Below are 17,791 nucleotides of genomic sequence, written 5' to 3'. Positions count from 1 at the left end.
GTCCTGATTGTGGCGCTCACCTGCACGGCGCCAAACACGCATACGACCATCATTGGCACCAAGGCAGAAGCAACTCTCATCGCTGAAGACGACACGTCTCCATTCGTCCCTCCATTCACGCCTGTCGCGACACCACTGGAGGCGGGCTGCACGATGTTGGGGCGTGAGCGGAAGACGGCCTAACGGTGTGCGGGACCGTAGCCCAGCTTCATGGAAACGGTTGCGAATGGTCCTCGCCGATACCCCAGGAGCAACAGTGTCCCTAATTTGCTGGGAAGTGGCGGTGCGGTCCCCTACGGCACTGCGTAGGATCCTACGGTCTTGGCGTGCATCCGTGCGTCGCTGCGGTCCGGTTCCAGGTCGACGGGCACGTGCACCTTCCGCCGACCACTGGCGACAACATCGATGTACTGTGGAGACCTCACGCCCCACGTGTTGAGCAATTCGGCGGTACGTCCACCCGGCCTCCCGCATGCCCACTATACGCCCTCGCTCAAAGTCCGTCAACTGCACATACGGTTCACGTCCACGCTGTCGCGGCATGCTACCAGTGTTAAAGACTGCGATGGAGCTCCGTATGCCACGGCAAACTGGCTGACACTGACGGCGGCGGTGCACAAATGCTGCGCAGCTAGCGCCATTCGACGGCCAACACCGCGGTTCCTCGTGTGTCCGCTGTGGCGTGCGTGTGATCATTGCTTGTACAGCCCTCTCGCAGTGTCCGGATCAAGTATGGTGGGTCTGACACACCGGTGTCAATGTGTTCTTTTTTCCATTTCCAGGAGTGTAATCCTAGGCAAAGAAGGGAAAACTGAAAGGTGAAAGGAGTATATAGAGGGTCTTATACAAGGAAGATGAATTTGAAAGCAGTATTACAGAAATAGAAAGGGACGTAGACAAAGATGAGACGTGGAATATGGTACTGCGAGGAGTATTTGACAGGGCACTGAAAGACCTAAGTCGAAACAAGGCCCCGGGAGTAGACGATAATCCGTCAGAACTGCTGACAGCCTACGGGGAGCCAGCCATGACGAAACTCTTCCACCTAGTGTGCAAGATGTATAATGCAAGCAAAACACCCTTAGACTTTAAGAAGAATGTAATAATTCCAAGGAGGCTGACGCTGACAAAAAATTGCTCTGAGCATTATGGGACTTAACATCTGAGGTCATCAGTCCCCTAGAACTTAGAACTACTTAAACCTAACTAACCTAAGGACATCACACACATCCATGCCCGCAGACGCTGACAGGCGTGAATATTATCCAATTATCAGTTTAATATGTCAGGGTTGCACAATGCTAACACGAATTATTTATAGAAGAGTGGAAAAAGTGGTAAAGCCGACCTCAGGGAAGACAGTTTGGATTCTGGAAAACGTAGAAACCCATGAGGCAGTAATAAATTTACGACTTCTCTGAGAAGAGAATGCTTTTGACAAAATGGTTCAAATGGCTCTGAGCACTATGGGAATCAACTGCTGAGGTCATAAGTCCCCTAGAACTTAGAACTACTTAAACCTAACTAACCTAAGGACAGCACACACAGCCATGCCCAAGGCAGGATTCGAACCTGCGACCGTAGCGGTCGCGCGGTTCCAGACTGTAGCGCCTAGAACCGCTCGGCCATTCTGGCTGGCAATGCTTTTGACAGTGGTGACTGAAATTCTCTCTTTGGAATTCTGAAGGTGGCAGGGGTAAAATACAGGGAGTGAAAGGCTATTTAGAACATGTACAGAAACCAGACGGCAGTAATAAGAGTCGAGGTTCAAATGGTTCAAATGGTTCTGAGCTCTATGGGACTTAACACCTGTGGTCATCAGTCCCCTAGAACTTAGAACTACTTAAACCTAACTAACCTAAGGACATCACACACATCCATGCCCGAGGCAGGATTCGAACCTGCGACCGTAGCAGTCGCGCGGTTCCGGACTGAGCGCCTGAACCGCTAGACCACCGCGGCCGGCAAGAGTCGAGGGGCACGAAAGGGAAGCAGTGGTTGAGAAGGGAGTCAGACAGGGTTGTAGCTTATCCCCGTTATTCAATCTGTACATTGAACAAGCAGTAAAGGAAACCAAGGAAAAATTTGAAGTAGAATTAAAGTACATGGAGAAGAAATAAAAACTTTGGGGTTTGCCGATGGCATTGTACTCCTGTCAGAGATAGCAAAGGACTTGGAAGAGCACTTGAAAGGAGTGGACAGTGTTCTCAAAGGAGAATATAAGATGAACATCAACAGAACCAAAACAAGGATAATGGAATGTGTTGGGAATGCAGGAGGTCGGCGTACGTTGTCTTCGATCAGAAAGATTCCCAACAATTAATAATAAAATGATATTTATGAAATACGAAGAAGTACTCAACTTCAATTGTGCTTCTTCTTGTGAAATATCCAGCACAATTAGACGTTTGAAATTATTAGACCTCTACATGTCCTCCAGAATACTGAAGTCCTATCACTGTGCCTCTGAGTGATGCCTACGTAGAGCCAAGAGCTGGCCTACGATGCCCGCGGAGCATAAGCCTCGGAGAAGACGGACGAACAGTGCAGCTTGTAGGCTCGGCGGTAACTAGAGACTGTACACTACTCGGCGCACTGAAGAGAACTGTCCGCCGTAGCTGAGTGCTCCGGTATTCAACGAAGCATCGACCAATTGTTATCCACACACGTAATGCCCACGGGTTGGCATCTGCGGCTCCTGGTGGACCTCGGTGTAGTTCGGACTGCCAACCCATACACCTGCTGCTCTATGAGAGTTCCGAGCGCGGCTTAGCGACTGTGGTGCGGTACTCCCTGGAGTCGTGAGTACCGTCACTACAGAATGTAGTCGAATTAAATCAGGAGATTCTAAGGAAACTGAATCGTGGTTTATTTTCAAAGAATATTCTTAAGAATTTATTTTATTTACTAGCGATTCATCAAGAACATTAACACGTTTAATCACACTATGTAAGCATGGAAGTAGGAGTAACTGATGAAATCATAACCAAATTCCTTTTAACAAACGGGAAAATTATTCGCTTTAATAGTGGCTAAAAGCATTTTTTTTTAAAAGAGATTTAAAATTATGATCAGAAAGTACCCTCTAAATATCAAAGTTACAATTTATTAAGAGGCAGAAAGAAACAAGTTTTGACTCTATGAGCTTTCGGGCAGAGAACCTTGCCGCTCCCTTTTCACACGGCCGTCGTTACGACCGTTCACAACAGCCTCTGAAAGACTACACTGGTGCAAATCTGCAACACACCAGATTACTTCAAACTAAGAGTTTAACAATTTACACAAGCACAGAAACTATGCACCCCCCGTAGGAGGGATGGAAATGGTACAAAACACTAACAATTAAAATATTAACCTTGCCACCGAAGGTGCAACTTGATTTTAACTTCTAAGAAAAGTGTTACGGTGAAAGGGTGGCAACTTTATATACTAAAATGATCATTTAAATAAAAGCCCACGAAATGCAATCTTATATAAAATTCTGCAAAGTTGGCCAAACAATAGTTAAGATGCTCTACAGTACCCAGATACCGTCTCTCAAGATCATAGGCAATAATATCAAAGTTTCCAAAGATCAAAACATATTTCAGGTATTAGGCCGTTACATTCCAAGCAATAAATACGTTAACACACGAAATCCGACAAACATGACAGAGGCAACTACTAACGTACGGTAGATTGATAGGGAGATTACCGAGCAACCCGGACCACAGGTTGCTCTAACCCGCCCCTACTCCACAAGGGAAAAACGGACCACCCAATTTATAAACTGCCACCTTCCCGCTGGTGGGCAAACGGAGAAGAATGGTGGGACGACCCCAAAGCAAAACGACTAGTCACCTCACCAAGAAAACAAGCAGAATTTAACAAGAGTAATTCAAACAAGATACCACCAACTGCGATTTCTCGAGAAGACCTGGCGCAGCGCCCCCAATTCGCTCTCCCGAACCGTCCACTGCCAGTCGCTTCAACGGACGCAGGAAGGCGCGCCGATCTCCCGTCTCACGGCGTCGCAGCTCGCACCGGCCAGACTGGTGTCGTGGCTTGACTCCTGTTGCTCTCGTGTCGACTGCGGACCCCTCGCTGTACGCCGCATCCCACTGGACTCACGTGGCGACCTCACATGCACCGACGCTCAAGACGGACAAGTCATTTTGTGTCTCAGTGCGTGACCGACCAACCGATCGATCCAACCGCCAATGACCATTGCCTGAGCAAACTCGAGCAGACTGGCGGCCTAACGCGCAGACTCAGATGCAGGAACTAAGCCCCGACCGGGCGATCACTCGCTGAGTTCTCTTACTGGCGGAGTGGGAAGACTCTCATTTTGCCGGCTTTAAAGGTTGATCCGAACGACAGACGTACTAGCACTCCGAACTTCAGACAGACACTAACTGCCTAACAAATGCGGACGAGAGACTGACCCAGACTGACCAACTGGCGAGCTCATAGCGCCCCTTAAATGCACGTGAACAGGCAACCTTTTTCCTTTTCCACCAGAGGGAGACACCGAAGCTGCGATTGCTACAGCGGCGCCACCGCCAGAAACGGGGGGCGACTGCTTCACACTACGCGCTGCGGCGCGCTCTTCAAAACAGCAATTTTTATCACGCCTCAGAAACCAGATTACGGAACGAGACACTTACAGTAGCAGATGAAATTTCCTAATGGGCGTAGCGTTCTCGCTTCCCACGCCCGGGTTCCCGGCTTCGATTCCCGGCGGGGTCAGGGATTTTCTCGGCCTCGTGATGGCTGGGTGTTGTATGATGTCCTTAGGTTAGTTAGGTTTAAGTAGTTCTAAGTTCTAGGGGACTGATGACCATAGATGTTAAGTCCCATAGTGCTCAGAGCCATTTGAACCATTTTTTGCTAATGGGCAGCAAACTTAACTGATTACGGCCAAAGTAGAGAGTATGTAAAATGTAGACTGACAATGGCAGAAAAGCATTTCTGAAGAAGAGAAATCTGTTAACATCGAATACAGTGAGCCACGGCGGGCTCCCTCTTTGAATTCCCGCCCCGTGCGCCTGGCGTACGTCACTTCTCGCGGCTCGGAGCTTGCGGCGCAAAGGGGCGTCATGGAGCCGCGCCGAGCGTCGAGGGGCGGCAGCGGATCGGCCGGTCAGTTGGGAGTTTTGAAGACGGACTAGAGGGTGAGCCGCGCAGGGTCCGTTGGCAGTATGTGCTGTTCGGCCGAACTTGACGTGCCACGGAGTGATTGATAGCCTTTGACACGTTTCGTCTATTTAATAGTTGTGTGTACGGGTGTTATCTAAAGACGAACATTTAGACTGGCGCCAGGGATATCTTTGCCTTAGGCACTATCGATTCCCTCTGGCAGAAGTTTGGAGCCTGGGCCGGCTCATGATATAGCGGGGAGTACCTAGTGGAAGGGGGGGGGGGGGGGGAGACAAGGTTGAGCACAGCACGCGGAAGTGCGCGTATTAGCGAGAGGTTGGAGAGGCGACAGCGAGCACGGTGTGCCTGAGTACGGGCGGCAGTTGGCGCCTGATCGTACTGTGGTCAGTAACAGCGGGCCGGCGCTGTGGCTTCTTGGCAACCTCGTGAAGCTATGCATGTGCTCGCTTCCGTGAAGGAACACGCTGTTACTATCGGACTAAGCAACGGCTGGTGTCTTAGCCACATCGATCCAGCAGCTGGCATCAAGTTAAGTAATTCAAGTCCTACCAACGATTAGTGAAATATAATGATGATTGCTCTTGAGGCAGCAAAGCGTTTCAAGGACTGTGATGTGATATTTCATACCTCTTATTAAGTATGTGCTTCGCTCCTTAATAGTATTGTTCTTACTTCAGATACTAAGTGTCAAAAACATTGATACGTGTACGCAGCCTTACCGAACGATCTATATTCCGTGTCTAAAGATTTCCGTGCGGTACCTTACAGGCCCACATAAGGTGCTCCATGTGATGCTTGGGTTTTAATGAGCAAGTTCCGTTTGTATCATTCGTGTTCATGGTTCTGTTTAAAGGAATGAAATCCGTTTTATTATTTTATCGAAATAGTTTTCTGTATAAGTTTGACTATTAAGGTGAAGGAAGGGTTGTTTGGTTCCCTGTTGTTGCTCCTGATTTATGTTTCAGAGATCGGAAGCAGTGGGCCACCGAAGTGCAGAGCCTCCCCTTTTAAATTACTAGCGGGCGTATGGGCGGTGGACTTCGCCTGAGCTCGCGTGTGCTCTTTGGTTCCGATTTTGGTGTTCTGAACGGGCTGGAAGTATAAACGGAGTCCACATCTTAATTCGAAGATAAGTACTCAGTCGCCTCCACCGTTCGTGGCCAAGTCGCGGCGTCACAATCTCGGGCCTCAGTTATTGTACAAGCTGCAGTTTTCTAAAACTTGTCGTGGCTCTGCAAGGTTGCCCGGGTTAAATGTTTTAAATATTTGTCTTAAGAATTTTGAGGGATTTCTAGAAGAATGTGTCTTAATTGAAATCGTTTTCTTAAATTGCGGTGCAATTCAGCCTTAGTGGCGTATGTCAATTTTGATGGGGAAATAACTGGGTTATTATTGATCAAACTGTCTATAACCTTGTAAGGTTCTTTGGTAATATCTCGCCCGGGAGGGGCAGTTTTCAATCTATGTGGAAATAAATAATTGATTTCCTGGTTATTTGATGTAAAGTTTATTATAAATGATTTACTTGGCCCGAGTGGCGGTTTTTTAAATGTTTGCAAATAAATTAATTCGCTTGTGGTTTCGTATAACAAGCAGTTTGTAAAATTGGCCTGAGTGGCGGGTTTTTAAATGTTTTTAAAGAGATTAATTCATTTGTGGTTTTATGTAACAAGCAGTTTGTAAAGTTTGCCTGAATGGCGTTTCTTAAAGAAATTATTATCTGATTTATGATTGCAATTCTCTTAATGATTTATCTATGATGCAAATAAATATGTTGAAACGAAATGGTCACTGTATGGGTCGAGTCCTTCCACTCCCTTTATATTAAAGGTTAAGGAATTTGTAGTTCAAAAAGAAATAACGTCCTAGTGTGCTCTTGGTTATTTCAGTTTGCTGTTGGTTCTTCTCGCTGGAAGTCATGTTATACAAGGAGCTTTCTGATCCGATAAATTGCTTGATTTAATTCATGTTGCGCGATTTAATACCTTGTGCCGTTGTCTTGGAAGCGGTTAGGTTTACGTGCAGCAACCGGAGACACTTGTTATTTCAATTCAGTTTCTCACTTTCAGCAGTGGATTCGATGATTTGGTAATGCTGTACATTATTTTATTATTTCAAGTGCGACCATGTTTAGCCCTAGACCAAGTTGTTGAAGAGGATCACCTGAACTCCCCGTTGATCTGCACAAGTACTGTGGCCTCGGGGTTGTATTGAATGAGAGTGACAGTGCAATTTAGAAGCTCCCTTAGTTTGTTCCAGTTTTCTACTGTTGTGGCACGCTTTGACTGTCTTGGACCTAGACGCAGTGAGCGCTCAGAGTATTATGGCTGTTAACGTCGCCTCTGCACATCGGCTTCGTGGAAATCACAGCACCCGTCTTCCCTTGGGCTGTAAATTATTGTTTAAAATTTTGTGTTAAAATTGTGTACATGTTGATGTCTGGGGCTTCGTTGAGTCAAGTGCCCTTGTTGGATATAATGTCGAGTCCCGTTATGATGGCCACATGTTGGTCGGTTTTATACGAACCGCACGTGTCATATTGAGATGTCGTCTGGAGTTATAAAAATAAAGCCCGTTAATAACAACTGACTGGCACAATAAAGGTTCACGGGGTGTAAAAAGCAAACGGATATAAAACTATTAAGTGTTACTATGTTCTGAAGGTTACTTATGCGTTCGTTCGCTAGTCATTTGTGAGCTAAAGAGTAAAATAAATTGATTCCCTGTCTCAGGGCTAGTTACAGCTTACTAGATTTAATGGTTTGTCTATTTGTTATTTAAATGTTTTCATGGGTTGACCTTTTCTCACTTTTTATTTATTTATTTACCTTTTACTACAAGTTGGTTCTGAGTAATGATTATTGGTTCTCTTTCTTTTCAAATGGCGTTCTTGGGCCGCACATGCACACACGTTCACTTACAGAATCACTTGAGTGTTTTCTAGAGTACACCTTAAGAGAATTTTTATTGCCTGTCTGAAGGCAGTTATATCAGTCTATGCACACTCTTTCTCTTATTAATTACTTAACTGCTCATTTGGGGCGAGATGAAAGGAAACTTGCTCTGTCTGCCTGAAGGCAGCCCTATAAGTATGTTCACCTGTTTACTTTATTAAATTATCTAGATACCGTTGGACGTGTATTTCAAGTGGTTTTTTTCCTACTTGTCTCGAGGCAGCTGTAAGTTAGTCTGTCTTCCTGTATAGCTGTTAAGTTTTTAACCTTTTGAGATGAGTTATGCTTCTATGTTGTCTTAAAGAGCAAGCTGTTTCCAAACATTAATTATTTGTTCATTTGTTGAAGTATTTTCGGAGTGGTGGTTCGTAAAGGTAGAAATGTTGAGTTGAGACCTAAGAACCGCTGTCAGATACAGCTTTTTGTCTTTAACTATTGGCTTATTTAAATTATAAGTAAACTAAGGTGTGTAATTTCTTAAATTTTAAAAGTTTAAAGGGCTGTTTCTAATCCTGTTAATTGGCTCTATCTGATTTTAATTATTTCTCTTGAATAAATATGTTTTAATAAACAATTGTGGATGATGTGAACCCCAATCCATCTAGTCATCCCACTTAATTACCTGTTTGTCTGCTTGTGGTTTGATACAGATTTGTTTTAGGAAGTCTTTCCGGAAGGTATCTGTCTGGAGTGTTGCCATGTATGAATGTGAAACATAGATGGTAAACAGTTTCGATAAAAAGGGAATAGATGCTTTCGAAATATGATGCTACAGAAGAATACTAAAGATTAGATGGGTCAATTACGCAACAAATGAGAAAGTACTGATCAGAACTGAGGAGACAAGAAATTTGTGGCACAACTTAACCAAAAGAAGGGATCGGTTGATAGGACACATTCTAAGACATCAAAGGATCACCAGTTTAGTATTGGTGGGAAGTGGGGGGGGGGGATAAAAGTCGTAGAGGGAGACCACGTGATGAATACAGTGAGCAGGTTCAGGAAGACGTATGTTGTAAAAATTATTCGGAGATGTAGAGGTTCGCACAGGATAGAGTATCGCGCGGAGCTGTATCAAACAAGTCTTCGGATTGAAGAGCACTGCAACAACAGTAATAGGAATATAACATTCGCTTTCATATGTCCGGCTGAAAGAGGTGCTGTGCTTCTTAATAACTGAGAATACCTAAATTGCAAAGGAGATATATTTCAAACTACTTTAGCACTTTTATTTTCAATAACGATGGCAATGCTTGTGCCTACTCAGTGTCTCTATCTTGACATTGCAATGTCCTTCAGATATGTATGTATGCCCGAAGGAACGGGCACAGTTCTGACGATTACAGATGTGGTAATTATTACCAACAGGATTCGCATTTTACTGATCTGAATTGACATCAGTTTGTGACGAATTTTCATTTGTCACAAACAGCTGACATCAACCCGGAATCGCATAATACTAATCCATTTCGTAACTTTTATTTTCCTTAGGGTCTGAGAATGACACTAGCAGAAAGAGGTATTACATTCATAACTAAGCTCAAGTTATGCACTTCATAAAACTGTACACTGGTCGCTTTCAAGCGCCGTAGATGGTGTACAACTGGTACCAGACAGCCATTCGCAATCCCTGACGCAAGAGCTGGCAGTGGAGAGATGCGTATATACCAATCAGCTGTATGGAATCAGAGTAGTGTGGTGTACGGGAATTTGTCGTCGTTGAGTGACTGTAGGAGGATACAAGATGACTTGGACACGATTTGTGATTGGTGTAAAGAATGGCAGCTAACTTAAAATATAGATAAATGTAAATTAATGCAGATGAATAGGAAAAAGAATCCCGTAATGTGTGAATACTCCATTAGTAGCGTAGCGCTTGACACAGTCACGTCGATTAAATATTTGGGCGTAACTTTGCAGAGCGATATGAAGTGGGACAAGCATGTAATGGCAGTTGTGGGGAAGGCGGATAGTCGTCTCCGGTTCATTGGTAGAATTTTGGGAAGATGTGGTTCATTTGTAAAGGAGACCGCTTATAAAATACTAACCTATTCTTGAGTACTGCTCGAGCGTTTGGGATCCCTATCAGGTCGGAATGAGGGAGGACATAGAAGCAATTCAGAGGCGGGCTGCTAGATTTGTTACTGGTAGGTTTGATCATAACGCGAGTGTTACGGAAATGCTTCAAGAACTCGGGTGGGAGTCTCTAGAGGAAAGGAGGCGTTCTTTTCGTGAATCGCTGCTGAGGAAATTTAGAGAACCAGCATTTGAGGCTGACTGGAGTACAATTTTACTGCCGCCAACTTACATTTCGCGGAGAGACCACAAAGATAAGATAAGAGAGATTAGGGCTCGTACAGAGGCATACAGGCAGTCATTTTTCCCTCGTTCTGTTTGGGAGTGGAACAGGGAGAGAAGATGCTAGTTCTGGTACGAGGTACCCTCCGCCACGCACCATATGGTGGATTGCGGAGTATGTATGTAGGTGTAGATGTAGTAACATGAATCGACGAGCAGACGTGACTAGACGGCAGAAAGGAGCTATCGTGTTTAGACGTGCTCATAACCACATCGTGAATGGAATTGTCCGATTTGATGTTCAAACAGGACTGTCGACAGTGACTACAAGGAAAACATCGGGCGTCCAAAAAGCTCCGACACTGACTTCATTCCTGGAGTACATGAGACGTCAGTCAGTAACTATGGTGACAGCCTGAACAATCAACTGTAAACAACAGATTTGCGTTCAACCGCCAGTTACGAGCAGGCAGTGTTGAGTAATGGAGTTGTTCCATCACAAATCCCAGTGGAGCATGATCTCAAAATCAAGTGTTCAAGACATTCTCCAGAATGTTTTAAAGAAGAGAAAAGTATGTGCAAAGTTATGTCCTGCACATCTTGCCCCCGAACTGAAACAACGACGCTTGGACGCCTGCCGCGACTCTACTGAAATTCAAAACACCGACAATTATTTTCTTGAAAAAATCACCATGGGTGACGAGACTTGGTTTTATAATTAAGAACCTACCACAAAACGACAATTTGCAGACGTTCACATGAAGGGTCAACGCTTTAACTACATACCAGATATTCAAACCATTGTGACCCGCGAGTTGAACAACATCCCAATGAAGAAATTTTCTCACAATTTGACACGATCGTAATGAACGTTCTATGCGTCGAACTCAAGTGGGGGCAGGGACGGGGTGTCTATGTAGAACTTCTGAAGCTCAAATAAACTATATCTGTGATCTCATGTTACGAACACAACTGGTAACGCTCTTGTCCTTGTGCTGCCTTTGCACTTGGATTTATGAAGATGGAAATAATTCCTAAATGCCTCATGCATATTTTGTGAGCAATAAAGTTATACTTCACCTGCTGTATGACTTTTTATGCAACCTAGCCAGCTTAACTACAGATCTACGTATAGTAACTAGAATGGTCGCTAGCCTCCTACGTGACATTATGTAACGCCTTCATTTGTAACCGCATTTTTAACCATCATTTGTGTGCAAATAAACCAATAGTTCTTACCGGTTTCATTGTCTCACACCATTATAACAGGAAGAAAAGGCGAAACTAGCAGATTGGAAAGCAATTCATCTATCTCTTAGATGCTTCGAATGTCCTCAACGTTACAATAAGTATACACGACCATCTATTATATATCATGATCTTAAACAGCATCGAATTGGTCTTACAAACATCTAGCAAGGGCCGGCCGCGGTGGTCTCGCGGTTCTAGGCGTGCAGTCCGGAACCGTGCGACTGCTACGGTCGCAGGTTCGAATCCTGCCTCGGGCATGGATGTGTGTGATGTCCTTAGGTTAGTTAGGTTTAAGTAGTTCTAAGTTCTAGGGGACTAATGACCACAGCAGTTTAGTCCCATAGTGCTCAGAGCCATTTGAACCATCTAGCAAGGAATCCCTTGAGTGAGAGGTCACAAGTTCAATATTTAGTAAGGCTCATTTGAATGTGTTATGTTAACAATTAAGACAGAAAAAATATTAGCTGCTAATGATTCACCATGTGCATCACTAGGGCGATAAAACGAGCGTCTGGGAGGTGCAGAGATGAGAGATCAACATTCTATGGGATATATGTATTACACTTCACAAAATGGACATAGTCGTCATTCAAGAAATGTTCAAAACAATTAACTTGCACCATGAACACCAAATGAAAAATGGCGCGCCACAATGATCGCGAAAGTTCCCACCATCAAGATCGAAGGCGAACTCTTTGGGAGTTAGAAACTGTGCATGACGTTCAGCAAGGGGTCCACTCTTAAAGAATGCATATATTGGTCTAGGGGATGATGAGATGTGATGGAATATGATAGCACGCAACCAAATGCGAAACAGTCTGTGGTGGGGCTTATCGTAAAACTGGTTATCCTTTGAGGCGTACATACAGATAGCGCGATAATGTTTTATGGGCACAGAGAAAACGAACATACAGAGATTGAATTTGTCCAGTGGTTCCAGGAGGTATGAACTGCAATGTCACACGCTTTTCAGGAAGGATAGTTTGCTCTAAAGGAGTATGATTTTTATACGCAGACTAGGAATCAGGCAAAAGCAAGTTATTTTGACAAGCTCTTGGCCAAAAGCAGGGCTCATACCATAGTTGTAATTCTATTACGATCATTTTCCCACTCTTGTTTGCAGTGACGTAAATACTCCCTACTGCCCTTGCAAAACCACACACACGAGAAAGAATCGTCGGGGGCAGAGCACCTCCAACTTCTGGCAGCACAATAAATAACCTTCCAGACAATTTACCATCCAGATTAACAGTCGGAGAACTGCATACGAATGCGTTAAGGCGTTGTTAGTTCATGGTGATACAACATTCTTGGTGCCTCTAATCTCAAGAGTTCCTTGCATATGCATTTCCTCTTCAAATCTCGATTGGTCGGAGTTGAAAGCAAACTCCTTACTGAACGATGGTATAAGTTTGTTTATGTTATCTACAAATTTTCTGACCGATTCCGCAGTTTGCAGTGCATCGTCAAGTTGCTGGTTTGTTTGAAATTTCGATATCTTACGTCTTCCGGTGCTGTAGCACTGTTTTAAGTTATGCAACCACCTATTGCTTCCCTTTAAATCACTGTAATCTACATCACGGGCAGTTTGATGGGCATAACGTACTAGGTCACTATCATTCACATTCTGTAAATTGTATTGAGTATCCTTGAAACGCACAAACAGCATGTTTTGTAGCAAGTGCGCCACCCTTGAATATCCATAGTTTTTCTTGCGCTCTACATGTTCATATTGCCGTGTACTTATTCGAAATATGTTCGTAATTGCTTTTTACAATGCTGTGGGCGATCTTTTATGTGATGATGAACTACATGGCTCAGAACCTGTTTCAGTACCACTTTCACTTCATAAGCACGTATCGTCGTCATGTACATTGTCCACACAGTCGAGTGTATATGACACCTCACGTTCCACGGACTCATCTTGCAGAAACACTAATATTTTATCTGCCACTTCTTTCTCACTCTGTGAAATTTGTTGGGTTCCTTTCTGACGAGCCGGCCACTGTGGCCGAGCGGTTCCAGGCGCTTCAGTCCGGAACCGCGCTACAGCTACTGTCGCAGGTTCGAATCCTGCCTAGGGCATGGATGTGTTTGATGTCCTTAGGTTAGTTAGGTTTAAGTAGTTCTAAATCTAGGGGATTGATGACCTCAGATGTTATGCTTAGAGCCATTTTTGAACTTTGTGACGAAATGTCAACTTCGTCAACTGTTACAGATACAATTCAATGTTTGTTTTGTTTATCGTTGCCATTGCTCTACTTTTGATCAACACCACTAACACTGTAGCACTGTTTTGACTCAATCGTCTACCAAGCATTTCAATTAGGCTCTGTAGCCTCACGCTGTATGACTACTGGATACCTCCAGTCCCTCCCCCTATTGTCATTAGCAGCCAATATTGTGCTCGCATGGTAGTTAATATGTGGGGCTTCCAATGTCGTAAATATCATTGGCCTTTAGCGACCTCTCTTTAAGAGAAAGATGAATTGCTTTTCCCTGTGATGTTTTTGTTTTTTCTTCCTGTGAGGACGGTCTGTGAGAACGAAACAGGTGGGAAATTAAGGTTTATTTGTAGGGCTGATTATTGAAAACGTAGTTCTATAAGTAATCGACGGCTGTGGTAAGTAATCTCGCTAAAATATTAACATCAGAAGCATTCAAACCATTCTCTGAACTTTTCTCGATTTTTTATTAGTCCAGTATGACTGACGGGATACTGTAGCACTAGCTGCCATTTAACACCGCGTAAGACCAGTGGTCGCAAAAAGGAACCGAGAGGGACTGGACGTGAGTGTCACGTCCTGTCAGTGACAGTCGGTATCAAACCGGATAGGAGCTGCTGCGGTCCGTGAGCGCAGGTTGATCTCTAGCAGATACCAGGCGGACATTCAGAAGGGAACAGCATGTAATGTACATTTGCAGTCGAATGTCTCACGAAACGCCATTTCAGACAGCAGCAGCTATAGCTGCACATCTACTGTGGAGCAAACAAAACAGAAATTGGACGATGATTGACCAACGAAACAAGATTTTAGCCCCCTTCAATGTGCTGAGTGTACCGACGGCCCAGCGAACCGTTTAAACAGCAGTGCGCAGAGAACTTAGTTCAAGCTCCAGGTGTTTGTGTGATGTTTTAGGGGCGATTTTTGTGCCAATGTTATTGTCCACTCTTTTAATCGACCTTGAACATAAACCATGATGTTCATTTCATCGTCAGACACGTTTATAACTTACAGGGAAATCTACTATTGCACAATATTGCGTTGGTATCGAAATATAACAACGCATATTAGTGTGTAATTCCACTTGCTAGAATAACTTATCGTCATTAATAAGGCTGTTTAGATGTAGCTTGCTAGTGATCATACAATAGAGACGGAGGTTTTTGCTTATATTTTGCTTGGAATCCTGCTCTGTCTGGTCAAACAACAGAGAAGCGGAATTAACGCCGTTGTCTCACCCGTTGTTAATATTTCACTATCGATGACATCCGACGGTGGTCGTCTTTGGTTATGTGGCGGCGTTAATTGGTTTTTGGTTTCGTGGTTGCTATAGCGCCGTTCACCGAGTGTTTAAGTTGCTACGCTAGCTGATGTCACGCTGCATTTGCGCTTCGAAAACGGCTGGTCGTTCACTCGTCGAGCACGTTATCCCACTCCATTCCCGTAAGTTACTTCAACACTGGTGCTAACTTGCTCTGAGATTGCCCTCCTATTAGCATTGCCTGCACGTATGATTTAGGGATCCTCAATCAGTACGTCTCAGCCATTTGAAGTCAGGACGACGACCTTGTGTACCTTCCTTGTACCACTGGCACCAAAACTCATCACAAGCTGACACTCCAAATTAAACGTGTTTGGTAGTTCCTTGGGAAAATACGACGTCACTGATTTTGTTCTGTTGCATAAATTGGGCCCGTCGACATCGTTCTGACATGCCTGCAACGTTTACTAACACACACTACTATTCTCGAAATAAGAAAGTACTCGTTAAGAGTATCAAAGCATATGTATCAGATTTATCTTTCTCATACTCCATTTCTGCCTAGTACCAAGGATTGCACAAGGAAAGGGGGCTTTCTATAAGAAGAAATAGCTGGTAAAAATCCAAAATATTAACTTTATCAGAAGAAGATTCATGAAAAGTAGTTGTATTAGTATTCTTCTGTGTGGAGACCAGTTTGATGCAGTTTTTCACGCTCGTCCGTGCTGTACAAGACTCCCATCTCCGCATAAGCACTGTATTCTACATTCATTTGAATCTGGTTATTGAACTCAGGCTTTGGCCTTCAGCATCCGCCTGTGGTATCTCAGTCTCATTTTTACGCCGCCAACATAGCGAGTTCATTTTACTACCACATATTTAAAGATGTTGTCCCCTACGATCTGTAATAGGCAACGATGTATTTTTTACGCTTTGAGGGCTCAGTTGTCTTCCTGTGTACGGAGACGAAGACTAGTTCTCGTTCACCGGCTCACTGAATTACACGCTTTTCTTTTCAACTGCGCCATGTACAATTAGCCAACATTAGAAGAGGGATAATTATCAGAGTTACACAGCGGGAAAGACTGCAAACTTATTTATTTGTGCATGTCTGGGACTCAGATAATTCACGTACTCAAAGCAAAACAAAGCTAAAGGAAAGGTAAAGAAATTTCTTCTTCGTTATTTCTGTGTGTGAACTAATTAACCCAGATTTTTATGTTCCCAGATTTATCTGCGACGTAGCAACGGAAGCAAGGAATAATTGTTCTCACATTTCAGTTTCTCTCCATGCAAAGAAGCTACACGGTAAAGAACAAATAAAAATCCACGAGCTCGCTATTTTCTTTTTTTCATTAACATATATATTTTTTTATGTGAGCCGCGTTCTTACCCCTTCGTCCCTCACATACGTTAATTAGTCCCTGGTAGCTCTGAACGTCTCCTAAAAACTGATCACTTCTTTTAGGTAAGTTGCGTCACAAATTTATTTTCTGCCCGATTCGATACACTACCTCTTCATTAGTTAACCGATCGAACAATATAACCTTCGGCATTATTCTAAACTACATTTCCAAATCTGGTATATCTTCTTGTCTGTACTGTTGATCGCCATGCTTCATTCACGTATAAGGCCTCACTCCAGATTTATACTTTCAGAAATCCCATCCTAATATTTAAATGTCTTGCGATTCAAGTCTGTATTTTACAGCTTGTCTACATCTGCTGTCGTCAGATACTGTGCTACTCAAATAGTAAACGTAGGCTAATGCTTTCAGAGTCTCACTTCCCAATTGAATTCCTTTAGCATCATATGATTTAATTTGATTACATTCCACTACCTTTGTTGACGTCAGCTTACAGTCTGTTTTCAACATTCAATCCGCTTCTTTCAACTGTTTTTCCAAGTACTTTACCGTATCTGAGAGAATTCAAAAGTCATCGTCAAACCTCAAAGTTTTCATTTCTTCTCACTGAACTTTAATTCCTTTTCTAAATTTTTCTTTGGTTTCATTTATTGCTTATTCAAAGTTCATCCCCCCGGGTGGCGGATAGGGGAACGCTCACCAGATATGGTGGGTACTGGGGAAATAAAATACCCAGGGCGGGCCAAAACTAGCAAGTCTCCACCCCTCTAACAAGGCAAGGGGGTTGGCGGCAGGAAGATCCAATGGAGAGCAGCGCGCTTCGTTACAGGGTCATTTAGTAATCGTGAAAGCGTTACGGAGATGATAGATAAACTCCAGAGGAAGACTTTGCAGGAGAGACGCTCAGTAGCTCGGTACGGGCTTTTGTTGAAGTTTCGAGAACATACCTTCACCGAGGAGCCAAGCAGTATATTGCTCCCTCCTACGTATATCTCGCGAAGAGACCGTGAGGATAAAATCAGAGAGATTAGAGCCCACACAGAGGCATACCGACAATACTTGTTTCCACGAACAATACGAGACTGGAAGAGAAGGGAGAACCGATAGAGGTACTCAGGGTACCCTCCGCCACACACCGTCAGGTGGCTTGCGGAGTATGGATGTAGATGTAGATGTAGAAGGGCATCCGGCTGTAAAAACATTGCCAAAACAAGAGCAATGATGGATGCATCTCAAGATAAATGTTCCCGAGTAATAGCCTCCCATTCGTATCTCCGGGGCAGGCGTTTTGCGAAG

The sequence above is a fragment of the Schistocerca nitens genome, chromosome 2 (assembly GCF_023898315.1).
Source record: "Schistocerca nitens isolate TAMUIC-IGC-003100 chromosome 2, iqSchNite1.1, whole genome shotgun sequence".
NCBI lineage: Eukaryota > Metazoa > Arthropoda > Insecta > Orthoptera > Acrididae > Schistocerca > Schistocerca nitens.
This window is presented reverse-complemented; position numbering follows the sequence as displayed.